Genomic DNA, 23,396 nt, shown 5'->3' with positions numbered 1-23,396 from the left:
TATATATATATATATATATATATATATATATATATATATATATATATATATATATATACAGTACATATATACATGATATATATATATATATATATATATATATATATATATATATATATATATATATATTTTGTAAGGCTTAACAATTGTTTGTTTCAGGACAATTGCTTGCCGATTGTTTCCTTGTTGTGGGAGTGTGCTCCTTACCCAGTGGTTGCTTGTGTAGCGACAGTCAGGTTTGGGATGGCAGCGAGTCTGGTTCAGAGCAGCAATAGTAGAGTTTAGAATGGCAGCGAGTTTTTGTGCAGCATAGTCACAAGGAGGATTTTACTGTAGGCATTTTGCCTGTTGTCTGTGGTAGTGGAAGGATGGCTAAACCATAGTCATCTGTGGAGCAGATTAGTTCCAGTTTGACAACAGACACGTTGTCTCAATGATTCTACCGTGATCAACTGTGTGATGGCTGTGTTCCAGTTTGCAGTTGGTGACTTCTTCGATGTTTTCATGAGATCATCTGATTGTATTCAGCCTTTTCGACAGCTGGGTCTGCCGTGTCATCTCTATGGAGATTGTTTTTTCTTGATTGTGTGATGCTACCTGGAGTTATGCAGTTTTGGTGCTGCATTATTATTAATTTTTGCTGCTGGTTTACTGATGTATAGTTGTTTATGCTGCCTGTTTACTATTGTTTATGCTGTTTATTATTGTATAATTGTTTATGCTGCCTGTTTGCTTTGGTTATACTACTTGTTTATAATTTATGCTGTAAACTGACTGTTTATGCTGTCTGTTCATTATTTATGATATATTGTGTATGCTGCATGTAAGTTTATTTTGATGTAGCTCAAGTGTTCAGTGATTAGTGTTTAATATTTTGGTTCAAGTTAAAGTAATATTTACTGTTGTTCATTGTTATTGATGTTACTGGTTATTTGGTTGAGTAACTTAAATAGCTACATTTTGTTATATTTTGAATTTATATAACTGACTCTTGATTTTTTTGGTTAATTCATTATTGTTTATGATGTGATTATTTGCCAAACCTGACTCACTTGTAAATATGTATATAACTTATTGTAATAAACTAGTATTAAGGAAACTTTTTTTTGGATTTGTTCCTTTCTCCTTTGTCGCAGCTTCTGTCAGTCATTCCAGTCCTAGTTTTTTCTTTTTTTTAAGAACCTGATGGGTATTTTAGTAATAATGGGGACAAGACAATATATATATATATATATATATATATATATATATATATATATATATATATATATATATATATATATATATATATATATATATATATATATATATATATATTATATATACAGACATAGGCTCGTAGAGATTCGTTGTAAATGACGCCTCGCTACAGTTTACTGTTACATTAGTATAAAAATCTTTTTTTACCCAAGCCTCTAAATTGACAGAGTATCTGGATCCACTTTAATACAATTACTGCCACTGAAATCTGAAGCGAAACACATTTCATGCAAGTTTTCTAGTATACTTGTTCATGTGTTGGCAGGCAGTTTTGGTTAAGGACAACTTTTTTTTCACAAAAAATTATATTTAAATAAAAAGAAAGAATATTAGATTAATATTTAGTGTTATTCCTGTTGGCTTTGCAGTTTCAAAGTCGATTTAGCTCTGAAATGCAGCTAAAATATGGCGCAGCTTTCTCATTAACTGCTATACATTACTCAGAAGATGAAACAGTATCTTCTTTTTGTTAATTTTAATTACTGACTGTTCAAGGACTAAAAAAATATTCAGTGCAATGGTATTGTGTATCTTTGAAGAAAAATAACTGAAGTATTTCTTCCTTACTTTTGAAGACTGGTTCACTTTATAACCTCTTGACATCTCAAAATGGAAAACTGGTTTTTGATCCCATTTCTTCACTCAGCTGGGTACGGCCTCCATGAGGAAATTGCCTATAAAAAAATATATAGTCTTCTCTCTCTCTGTCGCTCTTTCCTACTTCGCTTTATGAAATGATCAGTCAAGTCCTCAACTTTGACGTTCAGGCCAGTGCCAAGGGCCGGGGGAAAGAAGTCCTAGGTCCACTTGTGACCCCAAAACTTTTCAATATGATTGCCTTTAGTTTCTTCTGCCTACTCGTGTTAGCTCGATGCCATTCCCTCTCGCTCTTTCTTTATTAATACTTATATACACACGCATTATTTATATATATATATATATATATATATATATATATATATATATATATATATATATATATATATATATATATATATATATATATATATATATATATATGGATATGGGTGTGTGTTGTTATTTTTTGTTCAAATACAGAAGATTAAGTGAAAACGGACAGTTTCCTTGAAAATAGATTATAGGGATCATGGCAAATGGAAGCATGGAGAGGATTCCAAAACTTGCCAATTGGAAGAAAGAAAGGAGAGAAAGAAAGATGACCACACACCCAACCAACCTGTGAATTTCTCATCTTCACTTATTTTACTGCAAAACTGATTGGAAACTTGAAGAATTCCAGAGGTTAGCTTTATTTAATAACTGAACTTGCGAAAATACGTATTCATTACCTCTTTTTGGTTAGCATCTTAGCATATGTGAAGGCGAAATAATGACAAGTTTAAAATAGACGAGCCTCAACGAAGGAGTGAAAAGTCTGGTACACATCAAAAGATGAGGTGGTCTGGGTGTGGCAAAAGACTGGGAGATAATCCATAGTTCAAGAAGGTTAAAGATCGAAACCGTTGGAAGGACGAAGAAACGGACATCTTTAAATGCTAGAAAGAAAGTTCCTGAACATCCAGAAAGCTTGAAAATACGTACAGGAAAAACGTGAATAAAATAGAATCGTAAAAGATAGTCGAAATTTTTTTTCAGTGAAGATTCGAATAGCTATTTGTACTCTATATTATCTCTCCACCTTGGAACATCTTTATACTGGGCTGGTTTTAATATTTAATATTTGAGATTTACGGTGTAAGACATGGTTTGCTCTACACATGCCATTAAACTCACTCATTTTCTTTAGCAAACGATTCATCATCGTCTCTGATCTCTTCCTTCTACCTGGAATTTTTCTTTGCACTGGTTTTCTTATTTTGAGTTCTTGATTTTTTTTTCTATTCATTATAACCTGCTTATTTTCCAATTTACATGTTATCTTCCCTGATTGTGCTTAAGGTAGCCTCCGCTATATGTAGATGAATTTGTTGATGGTGTACATTATTGGTAAATATGCCTAATTTATATCCAGTTTTATAAGGATTATTCATTCAGTCCTTCATGCAGCTGTAAATTTCTCAGCGTTCAGCATCATCAGAGTAATAATATGCAATAGCTGTTTGGATAAGTTAGCCCGTCGACGCTCTTATCGCTTGCCTTCTAAAGCTCACTACGATTATTTTACTGGTCTTTTACATCTGGCTCTTAATCGAATGTTACTCTGACAGACAGGTTATTGATCGAAGAACAACATACTCTTCGGTATACCAGGGTCAAGAGGTGCAAACGTGGTGGAAGTATTGGATACATATATGGCATTCTAATGAAGATTATAATTGTTTCTTTGTGGTCCTCATTTCAAGTAGAGGTCTACGCTTGTTTTTTATCCTTCTCTCATTTGAACTATCAGAATATCCATCTCTCTCTCTCGCTCTCTCTCTGATATACACATGTACTAAAAATAATTCGATTTTAAAGAATTTTTTATGTCCTCAGGATCTGCATGAATATGTGTATCAGTCCTTTTAAATTACTCCCAATAGTTTCTGATAAAGAGACAGAGCGAGAAAGACACGCAGACAGTGAGAGAAAGAGTTACTTCTGTTTGCATAATTCTCCTAAGATGCATCAGACAACTGCAGCCGATTACATATATTCTGTTTTTTTTATATATTTATATTTGGGTAAAACATATCCCCACATAGTTGGGCTACCTTTTACTTGCAGAACAGTGTGTATTTCTAATTATCTCCTCTTCTGTTAATTTTTCATCCTCGAACTTATAAGATTCACGTTTTTGTAGAAAGGAAATCTCTGATAAAGAGAAGCGAGTATTATCTCCCCATCAGAGTAAATGGAAGTAGTTTTTTACGTAGAGTGGAACGGGGAGATCGTTGTTGATGAAGGGAGAGTTAGGTGAGGATGATTCATTGAGCTGACAGTCAGGGGAGAGTCGGAAGAGGATGTACTGTGACTACGCAGGAAAGGAACTGGGGTGGAGAGGTAGGCTGTGGCTAAGGGAGAGGTTCGATAGGAAAACCCATTTCTACTGTTTTTAGTTATAAGGAGACTCTTTATTAGAAATTTCTGCAACGTGTTTATTGACACTTAAAAATGGTGGTTATATAATGAAATATTTAGTAGTTAATCTAGTTTATACAAATTAAAGGAAATTATCCATAAAATTATTTGAAGACTTACATCTAGACAACTGGAAGAACTAGTCTTGAAAATAAACCATTTGTCCATGCGAGAAAGATCTTGTATCCTCATCTAGTGACATGCAACACTTGAAACAATTAGGTTTCTCCCCAAGGTACTTGCTCTCAAGGTCCTCCCATACTGAGGCAGATGGGGCTATTTTAAAGATCACTTTCATGATTTTCCGGGGGGGAGGGGATCTTGCTTTAACACCCGTAACCCTGAAATAACCACTGCATCATGTGTTGGTAAACTAAACCTAGTTTGTTGAATCATATGCCCCTCCCATTCTCTTCCTTTAATTCTTACTTCACTGGTTCCTGTTCCACAGTTAACTGGGTATGGGCGGTATAAAATCTGGCACATTTTCCATTTCCAGGGTTCTTTTTCCTAGGGTCTTACATCTCACGCATTCTTTTGCCCTTTGCCTTTCTAGTTAGCCTATGTTTCTTTTCATTTTTTCTTGGTTACTCAACCCCCAATTTTTTTCTTCCACTCAGGTCTCTCTTCATCTAAAGATCTTAATCTCGCTAGCATATATGAATTAGAGTCACGAATCAAAGTTAAATTCGTTCAAGGCACAGGTTCTTCCTACTGTCCTGTTTACTCTTCCAGCTAGTTCTTTGATTATTTTTATGAAAATGTCATTCAGCCTCCCATGTCTGCCAGCATTTTGGGTGTTAACAGTACCTCCAACTTGCCATGAGGAGATCACATGGTTCAGATACAAGAATTTACTGGGAGTGGAGTAATTTGATTTTTTTTTCCATTTTCATACATGGCTTTGTCGACATACGGGAGGAGGCATATGACGCTAAATGCCAGATGCTTTTCTCTGAGGGACCTCTTTTGATGGGAAACGGTTAAGTGATACCGAAGTTCCAAGTAGTTTTTTGATAAGAAATGGTTAAGTGGTACCGAAGTTCCAAGTAGTTTTTTTTGTTTGTTTACTTTAGGTCTGTTATCCATTGTCTGTTTAGCCAAGTTAAAGTTCGAAGCAGGAAATACGTACCATATACCTGTTTCATATTCCCTTAGTATTGCAATTCATTTAACTATTCTGATGTCTTTAATGAGAAATAGTTACGGGGTTATGTCCAGAAGTGTTTTTGCCTTCGTGTTCTCTCCGCTCGAAGTCTCTCCAACCGTGTCTACAGGACTTCCTTATAATGCTTAAAATATTGATGGTAGATGGCGGAGATACTTTTTTCAGTAAGGGTGGATTACGTATAGCGAAAGTGGAGGGTAAAAAGTCGAGAGGGTATATTCAGATTATCTGTGAGGTGGAGGAAGCTTCGTTAAAAATTGGGTTGGGTGATCAGGGATTCATATTGGGCATTACACTGCAGCTGAGTTAGTGACAAATGCCAGGATCACGATAATCATGACGAACAGATCTACATTTCAGGATGAGCATTGAGTACGTGCCTTTAATTAATCACGATTGTCTCATTAAAAGCCTAACCACTGCAAGTAAAGTGATCGGTTGCAACATATCTATTGGTGGACCCCGTTAATAATTGGAATGACGTAGTAGGTGAGAAATGACTACATGCGTATGCTATATATGCTAGCTTATGTGTATTTACTCCCAGAGCTCACTGAAAGGCATTGAAGGAAAGATAAGGCTAAAATAATGGCTTAATTTATCCTTTTGACACTGTTGAGTTAATTGCTGAACTTTTATTTCTTTCAGACCTAACAGGTGCCCATTGTATGGAAAGCTTTCCATTTACTCATAACATCAAGTTTCACAAAAAGTTCACTCAAATTATTCAGGATCATTTTTATGCCATTGATGTTACTTTAATCCCTAAGAACCCTTTCACCATTGGTTCACTCTTTAAAACCAAAGATCGGTTATCACCTTATATGTCATCTGGTATCATTTATAAATATACTTGCCCTGAATGTCAAACAGGGACCTATGTGGGATCCACCAGTAGACTCCATAAGGTGCGTATCGATTCTCATCGTGGCGTAAGCTTCCGTACAGGTAGCAGAATTTCAAACCCAGAACATTCCAATATCAGAAATCACTCAAAAATTTGTAAAACACACATTGATAATAAAGACTTCTACATTTTAGGCCATACCACCAACCCTCAAGACCTTGTTATTCTGGAATCACTTTTCATCAAACAACTTGTTCCGTCGTTAAACACTCACGTCGTCCTCTCCTCTATATTTATCCTGACTTGTGTTCTTTCTATTTATGTTTATGTTTAGTTTAAAGCTGTCACTCCTCTAGGTCGGTCCTTAATCTTTTGTTCTGTAACCCCTTTCACGGATAGTTTTCAATTTTAGTTTACTGTATATTCTGTTACCTTCATTTTAATGTAATGATTTTAAAAAATTTTTGTTCTTTAATTTTAATGTGTGTACATTTGTGAAATGTTTGTATGAATAATTTTTAGCCTTTGTTTTTAGCTTTTATGATTTTACAAAGAATTTTATTTCTTATTTTAACAGCCCTGATGATGTAATTAATTCGATAATTACGAAACGTTGGAATAAAGTCAGCTTGTATATCTGTGTGTCCTCTGCCCTTCCTTGATGATTTTAAGTATGGATTGACTCCTGACTCCTCACACTAATATATATATATATATATATATATATATATATATATATATATATATATATATATATATATATATATATATATATAATATTTTAGTTCGTGGTAGTTAAACACTTAGATTTAACTCCTAACCGTAAGTAGTATGGGGATGTTTACAAATTATCTGTATGAAATTCAAGGCAGTTAGTATGTTAAAGTAAAGAAAATCTTTTATTTTGAGAGAGGTAGTTCATCTCACTATCAGATGAACTACCTCTCTCAAGTTGATCTCCACCATCCTGAGAATCCTGTGAGCTAAATTTTCCATTCAACTACTGACCAAGGTAACTGAAATATCCTGAACCATCTCTTATCTGTGAAGGATTTTGTAAAATATTTTTCTTGCAATAAGGTGGTGACTTGCAGGAATACAGATATCAGTAAAGTTTGGGTTAGCTGGACTCTTAGATTGGAAATTGTTGTTAGCTTTTCATATTTCAAGCGGGAGGTTGATTTTTTTCATTTGAATGAATTAAATCCGACTCTGTAAAGGCAGTAAAGTACCCATATTCAATTATTTCAGTGTCAAATTATTCGATTTTCTGAAAACGATAGTCTTTCTTCATGTGGTCTTTTATGTTTTTTCCTGAGTCGGCTACACGAAGAGAGGTTAGAGAGCCCATATTCTTTTCCATTCGGTGATGGGAGGTGTACTAGAGCTTCTATTTTTGGGTTAATCAGCCATCCTTTTGGATTAGCTTATGTTTTCATAAAGGCTCCTTCAGTGACCTTCCTTTAAGCTAGGCAGTAAAAGGGTTAAAATTGGTTGTATATACAGTACATTAGGGTTTTGTCAAGAATGCAGACATTTTTTTTCTTTTGCTGGAAAGGAATTTAACTTCGCTACATTTCGTGATATGTAGCTGAGCCCATAATGCAGTCTTCATGCTTGAAACGCTAAAATTATCTTATTTTTTCATATATAACAGGTCAATTGCAATTTTTTCTTTTTTTTAGATGGGAGTGCCGACCAAGGAAGTTTAGTATATAAATTCAAGTGGGAGATCTGTTTATGCAGTTTTGCGATTACCCCCTGACATGGTAGATCGTCCTTGGGTCATTAGTGGTAAAATGGATACCTACTGACATATTGCTCATACTCAAGCACTAAGAAACCTGACAGTTAAACTTGAATGGAAAGGAGTCGTCAGGTGTTGATCATTACTACTGATACGGTTTAAGACTAAGTTTGGTTCCCCATTTACTCAAGCTTTATTTGAATAGTCGATTGCATAACGTCATTTCTCATGTTAAAGGAAGATGTCACTTTATATAAGATATGATTTTTAGCATCTCGTTATATTCATTTATAATAAATTCTTACTTTGTAGAACACTGATCTTACCATGAATCGAGTTGAAAGCAAGATTAAGATATTTTAGAGAATGAAAATTTCCTGAGAACCAGGGATTTCATGATGATGACACAAGATGAATGTTGGCGCCCAACAACAGAATTTACCCAAAGTAAGGGATCATAATGTGTCGATTTATTCCTAATGTAGATCTGTCGTATTTCTAATAGATTTGTTGCAGTTTTCCCTTTTACTTTTTAACCTCTGTAGTTGTCGTTAAAGTCTTGATGATGGTATGTATATATTAAAATGACTTAAGGTGACTAATGCACAGTTGAAGAGAAACTCTTATTAACTAATATTCCCTAGAGCACCATAATTTGTCTAAAACTCAAAGTTTACACACAATGTTTGTTTAGGTACTGTCTTCGTAACTAGTGACGCAATTTTGGTTAAACTAAAAAATACATCTCTTCATCTGGGCACAATTTTTAGGCTTTAAAAATCCAAACTTATCAAGCTCTGAAACTTTGTTCGGGGTATTGAATCACAATTATGCAAATTTTAGTATGTTTTCTTTGTGGCAGAGGTGCTTTTGTAATAAAGTAGTTCCGTTGACAATTAAATTAAGGGATAAAGTTAGTCATCTTGCTTAAGAATTGCAGGTGTGGAAACTTAAGACCAAAACTCTGATATAAACCATTTGTCTTCTGTCAAACCGTTGTAGACAGTGGAGGTCAAAATCGCTTTAATATTAAGATCAGCATTATAATGTCAAACGAGTTTCTGCAGTCAAAATGGAATTAAAGCGAAAACTTAAAGGCTGATCAAATTAATGCTCATTGATCTGATGCAGATCTTGTTGGAAGCCAATTCAAGTCAATGGTGCCATGTCTAAGGGCTGAATTGTGGCTTTAGTTGGTCCATGATATAAACCTTGGCACGGAAAATGACTCATAGAAAAACAGTGAACAAAAGTAGGCATTTGAAACAGGAAGATAACGTAACTTTGAATTACTGGCTGTAGGAATTAACTAATGAAGTAAATTGTCGAAAAAGAACGAGTTTTAAAAATCATATATTCATATATCATAGGAAATCAAAGGATGTGTAACTCTAAACGTTAAAGAAAGACGTGTGATGAGTGGAGGGCATGAGGAAGCGATTGGGTGTCCTTTGACAGTGGCCCTTGGTGAGTTTTGCAAGAGGGTTATAGTGTTCACGTAGTACTCCTTCAGATTTATCGGTGTCATTCACCAAGAGTGTTTTTATCGTTGAACATCTTTTATAGGAAATTGAATCGCCATGTAACATAAACGTCCATTCGAGCAAAAATAATCTGATTTGGAAAGCTTTCACTTTGTTCAGGATTTTGACCATTCTAATATATATAAAGGAAACAAAGTTAAAAAGTTCAGAAGCTAATTCTACATTAATCTAGTTTACTTAGAGCTAAATTAGTAAAGCACAGTCAGTAGACTGGTTTCTTAGAGCAAACATAAGTACAACCTTTTGAGAAATATGTTTTGCTTTTATAATCATCAATGAATTGGGTGTGTCAGTATTTCTAAGACAGACTACTCAAAGGAATCAGTGTTTATTTTATTTTAATTATGTTAATAAAGGGAGTCAAAGAGCTTTGGTATATGAGCTCCACTGAGATCGGTAATTCTCCTAGAGATAGGAAAATATCATCATCATCATTTACGTCAGCTTTTCCATTGGTGCACTTTCTAGCTGGTCCCCTACCCAACCAATCTCTCTCTCTCTCTCTCTCTCTCTCTCTCTCTCTCTCGCAATTTGAGTTCCACTGGCGTTGATCTGATCCGTGGCTCTCTTCCCCTGTAAAATAGATTGATGATGCATCTCTTACAAATTCATTTCTGCAGATACAAAGGGTATGTATGCTTCAAAAAATACAATGGTTAAAAAAAGCCTTGAAAATTACGTCATATACAATTTAAATACAAAGCATAAAAACTGCGTACTTTTTAAGAACAGGATAAAAACATAAATATTGCGTACTTTTTAAGAACAGGATAAAAACAAGACCCGCACTTTCTTGCGTAATCAGTATCGCTCTCCTGTTAGTAAAGGAACGGCCTTCCTCCCTCAATAGGCCTTCAACTTCAAATGCATTATTGGAGGCCTCTCTCCCTCAACAAGCCTTCAAGTGCATTTCGACCAACAGATCGAGACTAAATAAAGAAGCTTTATTTTTATCCTGATCATCTTAGTCTTGTTAGCAAACGCATGTCATTGCAAGTAATTATAAAACAGAGAGTTGATAATGCTGTCCTAAATTATCTCGAAACTAACTCACTTCTGACGAAAAGCATACCATTCAAACTACAAGCATTACACACAATGGACATCTAGCTAAAAATCCCCCACAGAAAACGTACTGAATGACGTAAAAAGCCTCTCGCACCAAGAGTTGTTTCAACTTCGTCGATGTGGCCAGACCTAAATTTACTACTCGTTATGTCCATATCAAAACATACACAAGATGAACAAAAGCCAGATGCCTAGTTTCAAACAATTTTTGATAGCCATGTAAGCGTTATCTGAATGAAAAGATTCCTTTGGAACACACTAAATTACGCTCCCCTGGCATTTCCAATCAGCAAAGGAATGGCCGAGTTAAAAAGACAAGAGATTCAAAGAGCATTTCATAGTCAATTTTAGACTTGAGCATTACCAGCATTTGAGCATTTCTTCAATTTTAACACATTTCATAGTCAATTTTAGACTTGAGCATTACCAGCATTTGAGCATTTCTTCAATTTTAACACCTATCAAATCTCTATCAGTTTGATACTCAGTTTGATACCTTTAAGGAATAACCACGTCCATCAATAAACTCTAGAAATATTCAGTTTTATCAAACTAAAACATCCATTTAGACCTAAACAGTCCATCACCCTAACCGGCTCCCTCTGCTTATGCAAAACTTCAGTGCAGACTTCATTGACATAAGTACCTTCTTTTCGAATCACTGGTTTTATTGGTAACATAAACGTCCAACGACAACAACAGAGAGAGAGAGAGAGAGAGAGAGAGAGAGAGAGAGAGAGAGAGAGAGAGAGAGAGACTGCTTACGTACAGAGTACGTAAAATTAAAGGGTTCATAAAAATAAGCACAAAAAACATTTCTGTTACAAGAAGGACACTGGTCATACCCTAGACGGAGTTTGGTCTAAGATCATTTAGTTGTCCGCGCAAAAGATCATGGAATCTACCAAAATCATTAAAAACGAGAACTTGATTCAATCAGGGAGGTCACCCCAAGTGCAAGCTAACGAGGACCAAAGCAGAACGGCTTCTTGCAATTTCAAATTCTCCAGTAAAAAGTTCTTGCAACTGGTTTTCCAAACGCATTGTCAAAAGTACTATAAGAGTGAGCGTAGCCAACAAGAAATATATTGACCCAAACTTCTAAAAAGTCGTCCTTGCCAAAACAATTACCATCAGCTGTCCAATAGTGGCACAAAACAAGCATCGGTCTCTATGCAAACAAAAGAGTTGGGGTTCCAGTGAAGGCTGCTAAAAGTGGGTAAACTAGACAGTCTCTACCTTTGTTCTAAGTTCGACTACAAACCCTTCAGCAAGGACGTACAAACAGAAAAACCAGACCCAAAATTCGTTGGTAAGGGATTTATTTGTAAGTTAACCTTCCCTTGAGGAAACCCTGGAGGAAAATGATCCTACAATTCAAAATAAAAGCAATCAAATTATCGATACAAAACACAGACAAACTAATGATTCATTTCATCAATCTTGCAAAGCGGATGGAGTAGAATCATCATGCAATGCCTAAAGACCATCCAGCATATATACATATTACACGTTAACATCAGGAAATGACGGAGCACTGAAGTTGGTAAAGAAAAAAAGCATCCAAACGAAATACTTCCACAATTTGTGACATTTAAGGTTGTTTACAGTTTCAGGGAAATCAGTAACAGAACCAGTTAGTAAAACATATCAAGGCTCGGATGATATAGGCTGCAGGTGAACAAAACTTCACTATTACTTATAAACTGACATGCTGTTATTCTTGACTAAACGCAGAGAGAGAGAGAGAGAGAGTTTCCACTACTGTTAGATGAGTATTACCTCGTGGACGTCCTACAGCTTGCAAGCATAATAAGATACTATTTTGAGATAGCCTTGCTTAATGCCGTCTCTCTCTCTCTCTCTCTCTCTCTCTCTCTCTCTCTCTCTCTCTCTCACCGGCGATCCACAAAGCCGACTAACAACCAGGTATATAATTTACTTCCTGGGTATACAAAAGCGTCACAGCAAAGCCACACGTTCACAAACTAGTTGAAGGGCAAATGCAGTAATACCGCACAATGTCACAAAACAACCAACTGCGAATCTTTCTACAAATATGCCCAGTTACCGAAACTTTTGAAACGGATCTCTCACAAGTCCCAGAAATGCTAAAACTTCCAGAAAAGATACTGAGACTAAGGAAAGGCAAGTACAACAGAAAAATGGAGTGATCACTGTAGAAACAAAGCATAGCCTCCATGAGTGAAGAGACCATTTGGACGAATAACAGATAGCAAGTACAATAAAAATGAAAGATTGCAGCCTCTCATTCTGTCGCTATGGGTAATGTTAAATGACCCCTCCTACTTTCACTGTTTTCAAGATCTCCCCCTGGAAAAGGGGCGTTACTCCTAATGTAAAAGTTGAAATCATTTTCGCCCAAAATGTTTTAAACTGTGGTTTACGTTCTACACAGAAACAACTGATAAGTTCCCTGAGCTCATAAGCCTTTCAGAAAATTATAAAGAAACAGATCAAGACAAACACACGCTATGAGGTCTGGTATTAATGCCTCCAAAATTAAAGCAGATGGAAGGACGAAACGCCTTTAGAAATACGGAGTAACATCGAAGCTCCTATTAAGGGTCGTGGGTGAACACTCGACCCTAGGGAATCCAGGCTTAGAGGAAGTGCACTAGGCAGCGGAGACAACTCATTCAACATTCAACTCCGTCAAGGGGGGTAACTGATTCGTAAAGGTATGTCAGTAACGCATACTGTACGATCGATATTCTTGTTGACCTGAGGCGATAAATATATAACAAAGGAAGAAGAGAATCAAGAAAGAACTCCAGGATAAACAGCTAAAAAAATTTGTGGACTACGGAAAACAGGCAACACACTGACACATCCATAAAATTATAAAAACAAGTAGACGTCCGGCACGAACTAAAGAACTCATTTCTTTCGGGGAATAGTATAAAAATGGGAAAAAATATCTCAACACCGACCAAATCGGTTCACACGACTTTTACCCCTAGACTACCACAATCTCTCCGGAAATGGAGGTTACATCGTCGAGGACCTCCGTGCCAGTTCAAGGTCTAATTGCAGCTTGTGTTGGCGCTGCTGGAATTATTCCGTCTTGGCTGGAATGACCAGAGAGAAAGAGAGAGAGAGTACGTCACTCGATTGCATATGGCTTTTGCTATGAATGCGCCTTAAGGTCATTCTTTCCATTAGTTTGACATTCGCAGAAGATGGGTGTGGGGCCAAGTAGCAGCATTTAATCCAAGCATTTAATCAAAAGGAATCATGCACCAAAAATCTTTTTTTTATCTGGTTCAAATTGCATGAGAAAGCAGTCACTGCTGTTCAGTAAGTGGTGGGCCTGAGCATTGCTTGGGGCAGTAAAAATTCTGAGGACTAACTTTTGGAAAGTCACCAATGAATATGAACGTGAAAGAAGCACGAAATATCTAACTCCCTACCTACTCTGTGACAGAGAGAGAGAGAGAGAATTGCCTTGATCAGAAAGTGCAAAATCTGGGGTTCCGTCATCACTAGAATAACCCCCAGTGGAAGACGACTGCCCATAACATTTGTAGCCATTGACATTTAAATTAAAAAGCAAAATCTGTTTTACGCAAATTAAAAGTTTTCCCCTATCTATAAATACACACCACTGAATGGGTATTTTACTTAAGGGATACATAAGAAAACGGTCTTCGCGATGATTGTTGCCTGACAAAATGACCTCATACGTGAAATTTCTCCATCACAAAATGAGCCAAACCGAACTCCGAACCAAGAGTTTCCACCTACATCGCTGTTAAGAATTATTCATAACCGAAATATTCAAAAAGTCTCTCAAGCTGTGGCCCCAGATGAATCAGAAATCTACCCACCGACAGAATCGTGTCGTTGCTAATTAGATTAACAAAAACTTAACTATTACCTATTTCTTTTTCTTGTTAGAACAATAAATTTATCAAGACAAAGTGTGGAACAAAGGATGATGGAAAAATCCTCCAAAATCAACAAGGAACCGAAGTGATACGTCCTTGACCAGAGAAAGAGAGAGCGAGAGAGAAAGATATAACATCTAACATTAAGATGAACCCACTATTCTTTAAAATTTGAACAACTGCTGGCATGAACTCATTTATGGTAAAACGTTAGTTTTTATTTTTTGAACCATTAGTCGATCCAGCTGCTATTATGAGGATGATTATATTCCTCTATCGTATCCTGAGCCTACCCACCGCATGATTAGTTTTTGCTGATCTTCTGATAGCGTAAGTTCCTCAAACACAATACTTAGTCCTTTTATGGATACAACAGTGAGCGAGCACCAAAGCTTGTCTCAATGATGTGCTGGGGATTATATATTAAAACTTACAATTCAAGTGGGTTACTCTTTAATGTATTTTTGAATCACACGAAAAACAAAAACCCTCTATTGTTGTTATAACGTTACACTTCCACTACGAGAAAGAGAGAGAGAGAGAGAGAACCCTCTGATGATTTGTCCGGTTTTTTATGTTATGAAAATATAACTTTAAGTGGTGATTGTTCACTTCAGTAGTCATCTAGCAAAAATGTATTTAAGTATTTAAGTAAAAGTGAGTGTGTGTGTGTGTGTGTGTGTGTGTGTGTGTGTGTGTGTGTGAGAGAGAGAGAGAGAGAGAAATACGTAGGTTCAATATACAAAGTTCGCAATAAATGAAATGCTTCAGTTTCATAAAAAAAACCTCTGGACTTTCCTCTGGATATTCATGCTCTCGGCACAAACTTTCTATAATTATCCATATTCAGAAATCTCTGAAAAGGGCGCATTTAATTCTAAAAGCATTCAAAAACACTCCCGTATGTATCAGGACCACTTTTTGTTTGAAATTGCATACCAAAACCAACGCCATTATACTGAAATTGGAGAGAGAGAGAATGTTACAGCAGCGTATTATGCCATCACTACTAGAATAAAGCTGGCAATTACAAGTCGTTGTACTAAGAACCTTTAAAACTTGTTAATGTCTTCACCTGAATACACACGAGACCAAACTTACCATTAGCCTAATAGCAGCCTAATTAACGAAATCCAAGTCTTCATCAATAAAAATTTGAAACCAAAATCATTATATATAACTTAACAATCATCATTATTATGGTAGCCTAAAGAGACATCTAGGCCATTCCAAGACTAGGTTCCTGAGGCTCGCCAAAACTGTTGGTTTTAAGTGAAGTGACGACAATTGGAGAGAATGTTCAGGAAGCCAGGTGCCATGACTGCATACATAGAACTCAGGAAAATCATGAAGCAGACAACCAAGGAATGTATCTGGGGCTGAGAAGACGCCATATAAAGACCCTCGGGTAATGCCAACCCCACAGGTGGTCCCTTCTCCTCAAAGGTCATTCCTATCTCTCACAGAATCTAATCCTTTGAATTACCACAAAAGTCTACTCATTTTTTCCAAGTCATCTTGTGAATCAACTAACGAATAAACAAACCAAACAAAACATCTCTTGACAGAAGTATGAAGACAAGGTGCAAAGTGGAGTCTAAATATACTAGTTACAATAATGGCTGTCTTATGTATCTATCTGCAACATGTACCACCAGAATTTATGAGCACTGGACTGGGAACCACAATGTAAACTGTATAATAATTCCTACAAAAAACTGAGAATGAGATCCCGAATTCATACTTATCTATCCCAAAGCAAATGAGTAACAGACAAATACTTAAATGAAGAAATACAGTAAAAAATAACCACAGGAAATCATTCAGTTTAATAATGTGAAAAACATACATGTACATATACACAAATAAGAGCAAACATAATACATATATGGCTGGATTATTAGCGTAGCTAACAGAGAGGCAGATATTCGTGAAAATGTGAAAAAATGAAATGATAAGCGGTACACTTACGTTGTTTTGACAAACTTAGGAGTGCAGTCCTTTCTACAGTATAGGTCTTCACTGGTAAGCCGGAGGGAAAGACAGGTCCCCCTCGAATTTGGAACAAAGGTAGACTGTCTAGTTGACCCACTTTTGTTGCAAATTTTACTGTCTAGTTTACCCACTTTTGTTGCAAATTTTAGTCACTCTTGGTGCTTGTATATGGCGGAGGCGTTAGTAGCCTTCACTGGAACACCCCACTCTTTTGTTTGCATGGAGACCGATGCTTGGTGCCACTGTTGACAGTTGATGGTAATTGTTTTAGCAAGGACGACTTTTTAGAGGTTTGGATCAATGTATTTCTTGTTGGCTACGCTCACTCTTACAGTGCTTTTGACAGTGCGTTTGAAAAACCAGTTACGAGAGCTTTTTACTGGAGAATCTGAAGTTGCAAGAAGCCGTTCTGCTTTGGTCCTCGTTAGCTTACACTTAGGGTGACCTCCCTGATTGAATCAAATTCTCGTTTTTAATGATGTTGGTAGGTTCCATGATCTTTTGTGCGGACAACTAAATGATCTTAGACCAAACTCAGTACTTCTTGTAACCGAAATATGTTTCTTTTTGTGCTAATTTTTATGAACCCTGTAATTTTACGCACTGTGCACATAGGTACGCAGAGGCCCCCTCCCTCTCTCTCTCTCTCTCTCTCTCTCTCTCTCTCTCTCTCTCTCTCTCTCTCTCTCTCTCTCTCTCCCCTCTCTTCCTGTTGTTTTCGTTGGACGTTTACGTTAGCACTAAAACCAGTGATTCGAAAGGATGGCACTTATATCAATGAAGTTCGTGAGGCGTTATAAGAGTTGTCTAAATTGAATTTTTGCATAAGCAGAGGGGGTGGGGGTGGGGTTAGGGTGATGACGGAACAGCACAGGTCTAAATGGTTTTGATAAAACTGAATATTTCTAGAATTTATTGATTGACGTGGCTATTCCTTAAATGTATCAAGCTGACAGAGATTTGATAAGAGTTAAAATTGAATAAATGCTCAAATGTTGGTAACGCTCAAGTCTAAAACTGACTATGAAATTCTCTTTGAATCTCTTGTCTCTTTAACTCAGTCCATTTCTCTGATGATTGGAAACGCCAGGAAGTGATTTAGTGTGTTCCAAAAGAATTTTTTCATTCAGCTAACGTTTGCATGGTTATCAAAATTGTTTTAAACTGCATCTGGCTTTCGTTAGTCTCATGTATCGTTTTTTAGTACTGTGGTTTTTTGATGGCGTTGTTCTTCTTCAGAAGTGAGTTAGTTTCGAGATATTTTAGGATAGCATTATCAACTCGCTGTTTTATAATTACTTGCAATGACATGCGTTTGCAAACAAGACTAAGAAGATCAGGATAAAAATAAAGCTTCTTTATTTAGTCTCGATCTGTTGGTCGAAATGCACTTGAAGGCTTGTTGAGGGAGGAAGGCCTTTCCTTTACTAACAGGAGAGCGATACTGATTACGCAAGAAAGTGTGGGTCTTGTTTTTATCCTGTTCTTAAAGTATGCAATTTTTATTCTTAGACTGTACTTTTGAATTTTATATATCGTGTCATGTTTTTTTTTACCATTTGTACTTTTTTTAACCATATTTCTTTATGAAGCATATATTATAACCTTGGTATCTGCAGAAATTAATCTGTTAATGACTATTTTACAAGGGGAGAGAGCCACGGGACAGATCAGCACCCGAGGAACTCAGGTGGGTTGCAAAGGATCGTTGGAAAAACATGTAATGTTTCATAGGCCGGTAATCCAGGGCATTTTAAGCACGAGAATCAGTCATACCCTGCATCTCTCAGTGACAGCGGCAAGCTTCATGCGTGTCAGAAGTCACAGCTGGTTGAAATTCTTGAAGCGCAAGTGAATGTCCCAGTGGGAGAACCAAAGGGAGATACAATCATCATTGACGGCTCAGCACTTATCAATGCCTCACCTCCACCTACTTCAAAGACATTTAATGACTATGCCAAAGACGACATCATCCCAAAGGTGGAATCCTACGGTGCTCGGTACAAGCGGGTAACATAGCCTTCGATGTATACAAGAAATCAAGGTCTAAAATCAGAGACGAGGTCAAAAAAAAGGGGGGGAAAGGATATATATATATATATATATATATATATATATATATATATATATATATATATATATATATATATATATATATATATAAATTATATTTACATATTTATTTATTTATTTATTTATTATTCTGAGGTCTTTTTAAGAACTGTCATTACGATAAATGAGGTTCTGAGAAGTGATATATATATATATATATATATATATATATATATATATATATATATATATATATATATATATATATATGTATATAGTATATATATTTATATACATATATAAACATATATATACATATATATATATAATTATATTTATATATTTATTTATTTATTTATTATTCTGAGGTCTTTTTAAGAACTGTCATTACGATAAATGAGGTAGTCCTGAGAAGTGAACAAAAAAAATGTTTTTTAAATTGTGTCCATACGTAAAGAAAACATACAGTGTCAGAATCTTATTCTGAGTGTCTTTCCATGGGGAAATTTAGAATAAAAAAAAAAGTTTGAAAAATACTGTATGTCTTATTACAAAATTAAAGAAAAAATTAAGCAGTGGCCGATACTGCAGCTTCCTGTAACGAAGCTTGAAAAGAAAACGGTGGTACCTGGCACTGAGTTATTGGTCCCCGCCGCCCACCCCAAAAAAAAATTACAGAGGTAGCCTGAAAGTCAGGTGACGCGAGATAAGAGGAAAAAATGACAACGAAAATTACTTAATTTAAAAACCACAATGGAATGATCGTTGGCGCCTCCTTGGGAACGGGACACTTTCCGCTATTCCTTGTAATGTCCTGAAGGTGGGCAGGGCGAAGACCCCGATTCCTTCGGGAATTGGAGGATCCTGACAATAATAAGACTGTGGGTGCTTTGGTATATACCGAAGTTTGGGAAAACTGGGTTTATGGCTACCAACGGCGCTCAGGGGAATATTACTATTCTTGTGTCCTGAAGGTGGGCTGGGTGAAGACCCCGTTTCCTTCGGGAATTGGAGGATCCTGGCAATCACAAGACTGCGGTTGCTTTGGAATGGAATGGAATATAAAATTCAGGCCAAAGGCCAAGCGCTGACCACTGAGGCCTGGTCTAGCGCTGAAAGGAATTGAGGCAAACCGTTTCAGCAAAAGAAGAGGAAAACCTCACAGTTACGCTATGAAACAACTGTTAGGAGAGGGTTGAGGAAAGTAAGATGGAAATGAGAGAGAATGAACGGAGGTACAGTCAAAGGAATGAAAGTGGTTGAAGCTGGGGGTAGAAGGTATGCTGCAAAAGAACCCAGTACGCTCATCAGCTGCGTGTGAGATGCATTGACGGCACTATCCCCCCGACGGGGTGTGGGTGCTCTGGCATATACCGAAGTTTGGGAATACTAGGTTTATGGTTATCAAACGACGCTAATGGGAATATTAAGGGGCACAGGAAAAGAATGATACTCAAGTAAGATTTGCACAATTGACAAGAGATGGATGATGAGTAATTCCATCTACTCTCATTTCACGATGGTAATCTGACCTTTCATATTTAAATATGTTGTTTCTTTGGTCTGCACTGAATTAACTTTGACCTGTTTGTATGTTCTATGAGACTTCTAAAAGACTTTGTTTTCCATGACGCACGTCATATATTACTTTCAGAAAAGCGAAAATCAACAAAATATATATTTTTACATTTTCAAACATGTTCTTCATAGAATACTAATTCACCAATATCTTTCACAGACCAGCTGGATGCAAGGCAAACGAAATCTTTCTTTTTTCATACAGACCACCATATCTTTGAAATAAGCATGGCACTAATTTATCTCTTAGTAATGAAAATTTAAATTTTCATGATTACTTTGTTTAATTGTAATAAATTAAAGAATGCCAAATAAATGAACATAATAAACATGCACTCCTTCTCTAATGAACACCATAATATTCTCTGGAAGCTTGAATTTCAAGTCAATGGCACCTGTGGTGGGCTTGTTCCATATGAATAGGGTTCATCTTCTGAATAGCCACACACACACACACACACACACACACACACACACACACAATAACAATCTTGTAAACTAGAATTTCAAGTCAATGGCTCCTGTGGTGGTTGTTCCATATGAATGTTCATCCTGAATAATAATAATAATAATAATAATAATAATAATAATAATAATAATAATAATAATAATAATAATAATAATGTACTTTACATCTGACGTTGACTTCTTTCATTTATTAATTTATTTTTCTTTTAATAAGTGATCTCTTTCTTGTATTTCCCATTACTCTTGTTACTTCTTTCAATGAGCACCATAATATTCTTTGGAAGCTTGAATTTCAAGTCAAAGGCCCCTTGCTGTTTGTTCATAGAATAGGTTCATTCTGAATACACACACCAACCCAACAGAAACCAAAACAGCAACCGCCTTGGAAAAGGCGCCTTGAAAAACAAACCATGGCGATAAATCTAACATAAAAATCTTTAAATGTGAGAGGTTAGTTAACTAAGTATCTATCTATCTATCTATCTATTTATCTTTCTATCTATCCATCTATCTATACATATATATATATATATATATATATATATATATATATATATATATATATATATATATGTGTGTGTGTGTGTGTGTGTGTGTGTGTGTGTGTGTGTGTGTATACAGAGAGAGAGAGTGTAAGTCGTTAAAATATTTCAACACCCCGACAAAATAATCTTCATTCAATGAAAATGCGTCGAAGCAACCGAATTAAATACAAATATAAATCAGCTTCCCGTCTAAAATAAATTCAGGTAACATACTAACATTTACACATCTACAAAAAGATCTGCTTCAATATCTTTAACAGATTATGCTTCCCTCAAAATCAGCATTCATAAATATCTGGGTGAAATCATACATTGATAACCATCTATAACAGAGATGAACACAGATCCTACGTACAGCTTTAATCATGAATCATTTTATGTTCCTACGCACACAGACAAAAAATCTCGAAATACTGAGGGTCAGAAAGGTGCGAGTAACAATGAACCCTAAAATAATGATTAATGATAGACTTGACTCAGCGGTTAATGACGGACGACCACCAGAGTGAAAGGCGAGATTATTTGTTACGAAATACAGAAGTCCATGAAGTCTAACCCCCGTAGGGAGGTAGTGCCATCAGTGCACCTCATGCGGTGCACTGTAGGCATTACTTAAGGTTCTTTATAGCATGCCTTCGGCCCCTAGCTGCCACCCCTTTCGTTCCTTTTACTGTCCTCCTTTCATATTCTCTTTCTTCCATCTTACTTTCCACCCTCTCCTAACAATTGATTCATAGTGCAATTGCGAGGTTTTCCTCCTGTTACACCTTTCATACCCTCTTACTGTCAATTTCCGTTTCAGCGCTGAATGGCCTCATAGGACCCGGTGCTTGGCCTAAATTCTATATTCAGTTCAATTCATGAAGTCTAACAAAAGTTCATGAAATCCAACAGAATATAATTATGGTCATGCATTCCTAAGAATGAAGGGCAAAACCAGGGAGCGCACTCATGCAAAGGGCCTCAAGGAATGTAAATGTCATTTCTCATCTAACAGAGCCAACGAACAGAAACAAATCCAGCTGTGCGCTACACTAATACTGATGGATGAGCATGCGACGGACAAGCTAAATTGAAAATCCGCCTAGGAAAAAAAAGAAAAAAAATCAGTTGAGCCTCGCTGCTAATGAGGAGGTGGTTCGCAATTATAATTCGTTTCGTTCTGGGTCGCGCTTCATTGCGATAAATCTCTGTCAGTCGCTTGCAAAGGCATCGTCGTTCTTGGTCAAATACAGAATTTCCTCGCGTCATTAACAATGGTAAAGAGGGTTGGAAGAGTCTGAGATTGAGGGAATATAGAAAATAGACAGGAAATAGCTTTTCTCTTTTTTAGGGGGCGGGGTGGGGTATGAAAGTATAAATCAATTGACACAAACACACACAAGCTCTATTTCTCTCTCTACACACACACACACATGTATATTGTGTATTTCACATACCAGCATCGCAAGTAATGATGTTGGCATTACTTTTTTCAAGGACGCTCAATAAAAATGCACAAAGATTTAAAATGACTGTATTTAAAATACATGCATAAGAACCTGCGTTTAGTATCTACGAGCGCCTATATTAATTCTCCGTCTACACTATTGCTTCCCCAAGCACGCTAAAATTTTACCTAATCAACGCTCACAATAAATAATGTAACTCAAGCCTGAGAGAGAGAGAGATGACTGTATGTTAGTGGAACGCATCATCAACGGATAATCGAAATACAAGACAGATGATTTGCATAAAACTGTGTTTGACTTCAAAAGCTTCATCAATGAACATCAAAGTGTTGGGAACGGATTGTTTTTATGTAAACATAAATAATAATTAAATATATAAATAAACAAATAAATAGTAATAGCGAAGGCTTTAAGTCAAGGAGACAACAAAATAATTGTTTCGAGAATCAAGTCGTCTCCATTATAGATAAAATATAAAGCGAATTTTATGGACTATGAAAGAGCATATAAATTTTTTTTATATCTCAAAGCTTTATTATAAGTTTTGATTAAACTTACTTCAGAATGTCATCCTTAGTAAAAATCGGGCACATGATAGACTTGAAATTATAGACAGATTGTAAGCTACGGGATTCAAAAGAAAGGAACATTTTGGAATTTAAGGTCTGTTAACTGGTCACAAAAATTTAGACCAAAATAGTACAAACTTCTCTCTTCAGA

The sequence above is a fragment of the Macrobrachium rosenbergii genome, chromosome 12 (genome assembly GCF_040412425.1).
Source record: "Macrobrachium rosenbergii isolate ZJJX-2024 chromosome 12, ASM4041242v1, whole genome shotgun sequence".
NCBI lineage: Eukaryota > Metazoa > Arthropoda > Malacostraca > Decapoda > Palaemonidae > Macrobrachium > Macrobrachium rosenbergii.
The sequence above is the reverse complement of the archived record's forward strand: the minus strand, read 5'-3'. Positions refer to the sequence as shown.